This window comes from Octopus bimaculoides, chromosome 2 (assembly GCF_001194135.2).
Source record: "Octopus bimaculoides isolate UCB-OBI-ISO-001 chromosome 2, ASM119413v2, whole genome shotgun sequence".
Taxonomy (NCBI): Eukaryota; Metazoa; Mollusca; class Cephalopoda; order Octopoda; family Octopodidae; genus Octopus; species Octopus bimaculoides.
In genome coordinates, this window is record NC_068982.1 from 6,606,379 (window position 1) to 6,615,859 (window position 9,481).

Consider the following 9,481-nt stretch of genomic DNA (forward strand, 5'->3'; position numbering starts at 1 on the left):
GTAAAGTTCTTTTTTAATTTAAAATATACTCTCCTTCATTTTCTACAATGCTCTTCCATCAGTCCGGTAAACTTGCAAGGCCCCTCTTCCAAAATTCACTTGTCTATGAAGAAAAATCTTCCTCCAATACTGTTCTGACTTTGTCTACGGAATTCATATTTTTTTTGTCCAAATGATTTTGAAGACTGCAGAATAAATGATAATCAGATGAGGCAATGTCTGGCGAATATGGTGGTTGGGACATCATTTCTCATTGAAACTGCTCCAGCCTTTGGAGTGTCATCCTCACTGTATCTGGCCGAACATTATCCTGGTGGAAGAACACCTTTCGTCTTGAAACCAAAGATGGTCATTTTTCTTCTAGCACTGACTTAATTTGCTCAAGCTGCTCACAGTAGATCTCTTTTGTTATCGTTTGGTTTCGGTTTAAAAGTTCAAAGTGAACTAAACCTTTCATATTCCACCAAACAGATAACAATACCTTATGTGGGTGAATACCTTCTTTAGCCTGGGGTGCCTGTGTTTCTCCTTTCCCTACCCACTTTCTTCAGCACTTGACAATTTTATAGAGAGCCCATTTCTCATCATCAATCACTACTCGGTCCAAAAAAGGTTCATTCATGTAATGTGACAGCAAAGATTACATTATATATAGTGTTTAATTAATGTCAAGCTGTCAAAAGCATAAATATGTAAATGAACATTATTTACATTTGACGGATATTTGTCCTCATCTTGTCTGTTATTAACACAACATTTCGGCTGATATACCCTCCAGGCTTCATCTGGTGTCTTGGGGGAAATTTCAAACCTAGGTTCTCATTCCTAAGGTATTTTTCAATGCCATTATTATTATTATTATTATTATTATCATTATTACGCCGTATGCCCACGAGCATATGGCATAGTGGTTAAGAGCACGGGCTACAAACCCCAAATAATAATAATATCGAAAGATACTTTAGGAATGAGAGCCCAGGTTCGAAATTTCCCCAAGACACCTGATGAAGGCTGGAGGGTACATCAGCCAAAACGTTGTGTTAACAACAAACAAGATGAGGACAAATGTCCATCAAATGTAAATAATGTAAATAATGTACATAATTCCTCATCTCTGAAATATAGAACTGTATGTAAATGAAGTTATTCACAATGGTGCTAGTCTAATCTTTTACTACTTTATATCTGGTGAATAGTTTATACTATTTGTCGAAGAAGGATCATTTCTGAGGAACAATAAGAACAAGTAAAAGGCTCCATCAAGAACCCTTCTCCTCTTTCTTCTGAATATGAAAACATAGAGAAGAATAGGTTCACATTCTTCTTTAACCCATAGATAGGCCTTGTGATATTCAAAATTACTTCAGTTCTTCTGATTCCTGCTATGTAATGCATAAAATATATATACTGTTATTTCAAATTTCTAAGTTAATTTTAAACATGATAATCAGGATAAGATATTTGCAAAACATTATATGGATGTTATCAGAAGCAAATTAAAGTAAAAATAAAATAACCTTAAATTTATTTTAAAAAAAAATAGAACTTGAAATCTTTTGTCTGAGTGGCTGGTTTTGGAATACAATAGATATAATTATAGGATGAATATCAACCGTTGTCCTTATTCTAGCTGCCTTAAATGGAATCTGGAGATAATCGGTGATGGTTGGACATTATTGTTCAAACATAAGTGGCTGATTAAAACAGGAAATACTATTTCACTGTGGATTAATTAGTCCATTAGCATATTCAACATGTTCTTTCCTTCAACAAAAGCCTCTCTAGTGACATCTGATTTATTATGATTATCATTGTCGTTGTTGTTTTTGTTTTTGCTTTTGTTTTTTTTTTTTGCTGTTGTTTTGGTTGTTATTGTCAGTGGTGGCAGTGGTGAGGTTCTTGTTGTTCTCTGTAAAGGCTCACATTTCCAAATAGAAGATATCTTCTTCCAGAATTATAAGAAAAATGTTTCTTTCTTCCATTATCAGTGAAAATGCTTTAGAATATTTGAACAACTTTCTCAAATAGTTGAGTAAGGAAAACATTGGTTTTTAGATATTTTACAAATTGTTCACATATTTTTACAAACAGTGATGTGCAATAGTTAGATGTGTTGCAAGATGGCCACCACATGGATGGTAGCGTAACCATAATTAAACATAGGACCAAATTATTCTTTTCTACTCTAAGCCCAAGGCCCAAAACTTTTGAGGAGGGAGCCATTCAATTAGATCGAGCCCAGTGTGAAGGGCAAAGTTGACCTTGACAGAAATTGAACTCAATACATAAAGACAGACGAAATACCGCTAAGAATTTTGCCTAGCATGCTAATTAGAACCAAATTATTAATTAAACAGTTCCACTTACAACACATATTGAGTCATCCCATAAATAATGTTGTTTTATCAATTGAATGAACTAAAAGTCAGAGGGAGATGGAATAAACTACCTGCATCAACTTGCTATAAATGCAGGTAGTAATTTTACCTTACTTATTCTTAGTACAAGTTTTGAAGAGTGCAGTTCTATTTTAACAGTTTCTTTTTCAGAGCTATAATGGAAGTGACAAAGGAACATATTCTGCATATTTTAATTTATGAGTTCAATAAAGGTAACAATGCATCAGAAAGTGCGAGGACTATTAATGCAGTATATGGGGATCAGACAATAAGTGTAAGCCAGTGTCAACGATGGTTCCAGAAATTCTGAGTCAGAAACTACAGCCTACAAGATGAGCGCCATCCTGGAAGATCTGTAGAGCTCGGCATGGATGTCCTGCAAACCATGGGGGAATAAAATCTCATTGTAACTGTTCAGGAACTAACAGAGAAGTTTAGATTTGGTCATTCAACCATTCATCAGCACCTGCATATATATCATAACATTTCTGTTATGATTCCTAATGGAATTCACGTGACTCATGTTGTTGCACCATGAACAGGGCTTACCTCTCTTGTGGTTGTTTTTCAAGGTACAGCGTGTAGATACTCCAATGTTCTTTTTTTTTTGGAGTCATAAATAGAGGACAATAACTATGTTATATTCTTATTCCTTCTAAAGTATTCGAGCAGTTCCAAACAGTGCTGTTTTCTGCAAGTGCTCCACCACTATTGCAGCCCCTATTTGTTCCATCTACTTCTGAAGATTTTTACTCACTGTTCCCAGGGCTCCGACAATTATTGGTACTACTGCTACCTTTTTCATCGACCACAGCTGCTTAACCTCCCTAGCTAACCTGTCATATCTATCAACTTTTCTTTCTTCCTTATCGCATACCATATTGTCAGCTGGGCTTGCTATATCTATTATCCAGCATCATTCGCTTTCTTTCTCAATTAAGACTATGTCTGGCTTCCTATTCTCTTTCTCATGGTCACACTGAATCATAAAATCCCACAGGATCTTTTATTATTATTATTATTATTTTTATAACGTGCTTTCACTTCACTACCGAGCGCAGTATTATGATTATTATTATTATTATTATTATTATTATTATTATTATTAGGTGGCAAACCAATGTTATCTTGAATAAAGGTATCTGAATATTATTTATTTAAAGAATAACAGCTGTGCGTATGTCTTCAACTTTAGAACAGCTTATGTAAGCATTTCAAACAAGATTGTGAATTTCTTGTATAATTTATTTTCCCTGTCTTCAGTCTGTCAAGTTTCTCACCATTAACCTATGAATTGATCTATATTTGTATCTCCTAAGTAACTTGCTTACTTTGAATTACCAAGTTTGGAAAGAATAATAATGATAATTTCCTTGTTCTGATAAAAGAGTAAAAAAAAATTAACATTGGTTTTAATTGTACTTGCAATTAATTCTAACAATTTTACTGACATTATATCTTCTTCATCATTTGCACACAGCTGAGTGTGCAAATATATTATCTTGATTATATCAACTTCAATGGTTTAAAACTGGAATCAATAAACAAATTTTACTTGTTTTATTCTCTATTTTCCAAAAGTATGTCTGTTTGACTTTCATAAGTCACATCAAATAAAGAAACAAAAGGAAAGATTATATTACTAGTTTGTGGTTTAGATTCAACATCTAAGATAAAAATGATATCTAAATAGGAATTGCAATAAATTTAAATCAATTAATATTATTTTCTCATTTATCATTCTATTTTATTTGATTCTCTACATCAGCTTTGTTCTGCATTTTCTCTTACAAAATGATTGTCTATTATAGCAATTAACAATCTTATGTTGTCAAATCTGCCAATATATAAAAATGAGGGTGATACATTAGATAAGATATTAGACTTCTTGCACCCGGATCCACTACTGGTATTCTAGTATGTTTGAGAACAGAACGTTTTTCTAACTAAGGCAAACTGTTGGGAAGAGACAAATAATTTGAAATGCCTTTTTGTTGTAATGAGTTCCCTTGTTCGGCCCTAAGCAGTTATCCTACCTATTTAAGAATTTTGTTCGGTAGACTTTTGTTGTTATTCGGTTTTGCTATTATATGCTCATCTCCGTTTCCATCATTTTTGTATTTTGTCCATTATGCTGTCTCTGTATTTTTTGAGGCCTCAAGGCTTAAGACATTATCATTGTTGTTGTTGTTGTCATTGCAATCATCATAATATTTGACCTTCATAGAGTGGAGATGTCTTTTGGATCTTCCTTTCAAAGACATTTTATTCAAGCATTAGCTGTGGTTGCCTAAGGAGGGACTGCCCTTGATATCTAGAAGCAGATAACAAGAAAAGGAGATTTGTTTCACAAACTTTCAAGACTTTATTAACATGCATTATATTTTCACGTCCAAAATAACTGCCACACATAATTATGATACACAAGAGTAAGCATTACAGTGGATAAAAAGACAACACAATCAAAGCATACAACTAAATATACATCATCATCATCATCGTTTAACGTCCGCCTTCCATGCTAGCATGGGTTGGATGATTTGACTGGGGACTGGCAAAACCAGATGGCAAAACCAGGCTCCAATCTGATTTGGCAGAGTTTCTACAGCTGGATGTCCTTCCTAACGCCAACCTCTCCAAGAGTGTAGTGGGTTCTTTTACGTGCCACCAACACGAGGGCCAGTCAGGTGGTACTGGCAACGACCATGCTCAAAATGGTGGTTTTTACATGCCACCTGCGCAGGAGCCAGTCCAGCGGCACTGGCAATGACCTTGCTCGAATGTTTTTTCACGTGCCACCGGCACAAGTGCCAGTAAGGCGACACTGGTAACGATCACACTCAAATGGTGCTATTTACGTGCCACTGGCATGGAAGCCAGACAGCTGCTCTGGCAATGATCACACTCGGACGGTGCTCTTAGCGCTCCACAGGTGCCAGTCATCTACAAAAGGGACAGTAAATAAATAGTATAGTAGAAGCATACACACATACACACAAGCATATACACATACATTGCATCGAAATTGTATTCAAAAATTACCTTGGATAGATTTAACTTGTTAAAGTTATCCAATAATGGCTAGTGCATAAGAACTGTATCTGTAACATTCTGTTCATTTGTGGAAGTTCTGATAAAGGAAAATTTAAGAGGCTCTTAAAAGTTAGAAATGAGCAACTATGATAGTTCTTAATGAGAGGAGAAAACATCAAAGTCAGGAATGATTGAATGTATTTGGTACAAGAAAGGACTCCATTATGGAATTAAACACCCATAACTGACACACAATAACTGCCGAAACTTGGACGAAAGAACCGGTCCATGTAATGCTTATTGTTAATAGAATAAGTGAAACCAGTTGTGACATTAGCTTAATATGGCTACCTTTCTTGAAAGATAAATATAAATTATCTCAAGTTATAACCTCAATTGTATTTCTATTCATGAGAAATAAAGTCTCTGGGCTTAAATTCCATCTGATACACATCAAGGCATAAGATGCTTGGTAATAATCAAAGATCAAACTGATCACAATGTAGTGTAGATATTTATACCAAAACTCTATTTCAGCTCTTAATTTAAGGTTAACAGTCCTTTACAAATCATCAACTACTTGAATACCATTTAGACAAAGCTCCTTCCAAACCCTGTTTATAGGAAATATCAGGTCCTGTAATAATTTGTCATGTCTAGTTTACAGAGTTTTCAGACTTTTTCCTCAGCGATGATAATCAAGACCAGTTCTTTCTTTCTTCTTAGTCTAATGATAAAATCTGTAACCTAAAGTTATCTGCAGCTCATGCCAGAGATTATGGTTACAACAACACAATGCTGCATGAGATGTCTCAAATATTGTGCAGGGGGATTCATCTGCCACTCTCTTCTTATCACTGTGAGTCTTTTCATATCATCATTATCATCAGCAGCAACAACATTTAACATTTGTTTTCCAAGCTGGTATGGGTTAGATGGTTTTGCAAGAGTTGACAGGGTCAGGGTCCACACCAGATTTCATTGTCTGTTTTGGCATGGTTCCTACAGCTGGATGGCCTTCCTAATGCCAACCACTTTACAGTGTGTGCTCGGTGCATTTTACATGGCATCAGCACCAGTGTTTTTTGCATGGCACCAACACTGACAGGGTCGACAGATATCTTGCAAGATGAAAACCTTTCAATTGTGTGGGGAGGAGTAGTACTGAAGGGTGTATGGTTTTGTGCCAGTTGAAAGATTTAAGGTATAGAAGGGACTTGGTGTTGAGTGAATACATGGATACTCCAGGAAAAAGACAAAGGTGAGTGAATTAGGGAGTAAGATAAAGAGTGTGACAGGGAGAGAGATGATGCTAAAGGCATGTCATGACATATCCTTGAGGGACAGAAAAAAAAAAAACTAGGAAAATTGTGTATAATGCCACCCCCTTATGTATTTCTCACCAGACATTACAAAAGTATTACATATAATCTTTAATTTCAAGTCTCACATCACTGAGACAATGCCTTCAATTCCAAACATATTTCAACAATTTATTTCTAACTTTCAAAACTCTGAAAGTGCAACTAAAGTGTGTGAGTTATTTAGACATAGCATAAAAAAAAAAAAAAAATGTAACTAATACAGATGTGACAGTATGTCAATCACATTATTCTATTATCTAGAGTCAATTGGTTTGAAGATAATCTGACATAAGTAATTGTGGAAATCAGTATTAATTGCTTTCATGAACTTTCAAATAGAAGTCAAAAGAAGTCTTAACTTTTTTTTTTTTTTTTCCCTATGACTTTGCAAATAAATTAGTTTAAAAAACCCAAAACAACTCACTTTATTCCAGAATGTTTTAAGTAGACATACAGATATTGAAGATAGATATTAACACAACTATTTGCAGGAAATCTTCAATTCAAGTTATCCGTTTATTCTTTTTACTTTTGCCTTATCTCCAAGTTTTTTTTTCTCCCAATAGACAAGTTTATGAATTATTTCTATTGTATTCTTGTCTACAAATTGAAATAAGGAGAATCCCTCCCTCTAGTTTCTAAAACTGTTTACTGACAGCTTTTATAGAAAAACTTACTGACACGATTTGATACATGAGGTCCTTATGCAGCTGAATCGAATCTAAACACTGAAAAAAACTCAACCAACTTCATACCACTAAATTAGTTAATAAATAAATGAAAGACAATTATGATCTTAGTATTTTTTACTTATAATTCATAATTTCCAATACAGCATTGTGTTATTTTTTAGAATAGAGAATAGCTCATTACATTCCCTTTTTCAATATACCTATCTCATTCTGTGATTTAATGGCTAACATTATCCAACAAATGCTATCATAAAATATCTTCTCTGTGGAAATATCCTCTATATAAAAAGCAATTATTTTATAATAGGCCTTGAAGTGGGTTTCATATATTTTCTTTAGTTGACATCCTGATATTTTAGCATCATGCTCATAGCCATTCACTGATTTGTCAAGCTGTTATACATAGGGGCTGGTGTGGCTGTGTGGTAAGAAGTTTGCTTCCCAACCTCATGGTTCCAGGTTCAGTCTCACTGTGTGGAACCTTGGGCAAGTGTCTTTTACTGTAGTTTTGGGCCAACCAAAGCCTTGTGAGTGGATTCGATAGATGGAAACTCATAGAAGCCCATCGTGTGTGTGTGTCTCTTTGTGTCTGTGTTTGTCTCCTATCACCACTTGACAACTGGTGTTGGTGTATTTATGTTGCCGTGGTTTAGCAAAAGAGACCGATAGAAAAAGTATCTGGCTTCATAAAAAAAAAAAGTATGGGGGCCATTTGTTCAGCTAAAATTTTACAAGGCAGTGCCCCAGCTTGGCCGCTATTTAATAACTGAAACAAGAAAAAAGTAGGAGATAGGAACAAAAACATTCTGTTAACAGTCCCTTGTTATTAGGAACAAGTTGCAATAACAAATGACATTACATCTGATGTTGTCATAATTAATTAAGAGTGAAAATACACTTCCAAAAATGTTTACAATAATCTTTTTTTAATTTAAGCTATTGTTTGAGTATTTGAATATGGCACATAACTTTTATTGGTCTTTTTCTGTTCACTTAATCAAACAGGTTTCTTTTCTATATGCAATTTTTTTTTTGTTAGAGCAGGCCAAGCACTTAATTGCAAAAACACAATTGCTCTCCATCTGATCTGAGTGTGGGTTTCTCTTCCAAGCTCTCTGGATAAGGATTCTTCTCCTTTCTGACATCACAGATATTAAAAATGGTAACCCATGAATTTCTCACAATGCAACATAATTGATTACTGAGAGAGAGAGAGAGAGAGAGGGGGGAATGAAAGACAAGAATAATCTCTCATACATGACTTTTACTTTATTTGTTGACCCAGAAGGGACGAAAGGCAAAGTTGATTGCAGTAGAGTTCTATCTGATCACTCTACTAATTTACTGCTAAACGGAAAAAAAAAAAAAAAAATTAATGGGAAACATATGTAATCACATACATAAAAGTCAAAATTATCAGAGAGGTGGAAATAAAGTCTTCATCTCTTGTTAATATCAAAGTAATATTATTATTATTATTATTATGTTGTTATTTTTCTTCTTTCTTCAAATTTTCTTCCATTTCTCACCAAGTGTTTTCCGTACACCTAGGGTAGAGAAACCCGTTGTATGCATTCCCAGTTTACACACGCAAATTCACAGGTAAAACATGTATTTAAGAAAAAAAAAAAAATTTCATGAATAGATGTTATTTTCACAGCGATAATGCTCTTCTCAGTACATATTATTATTATTATTATTATTATTATTATTATTATTATTATTATTATTACTATTATTATTATTATTATTGTTGTTCAGAAGTTTTATTTTTATAACGCGCTTTCTCTTCACTACTGAGTGCAGCTCTGTGTGCTTAGGGTATGTGCTGTGGTTTGCTGTGGTGCTCTTATGGTTACTGTATTCAATGTGCTTTGCGTAGGATGTGTGCAGTGCCTAATAGTGCTACTTTCTTTGTGTTATATATATATTTGTAAGTCCTGCTGTTTTTGTTATGTTTTTATCATACCTAATGCGCCCACTACGATAGGAA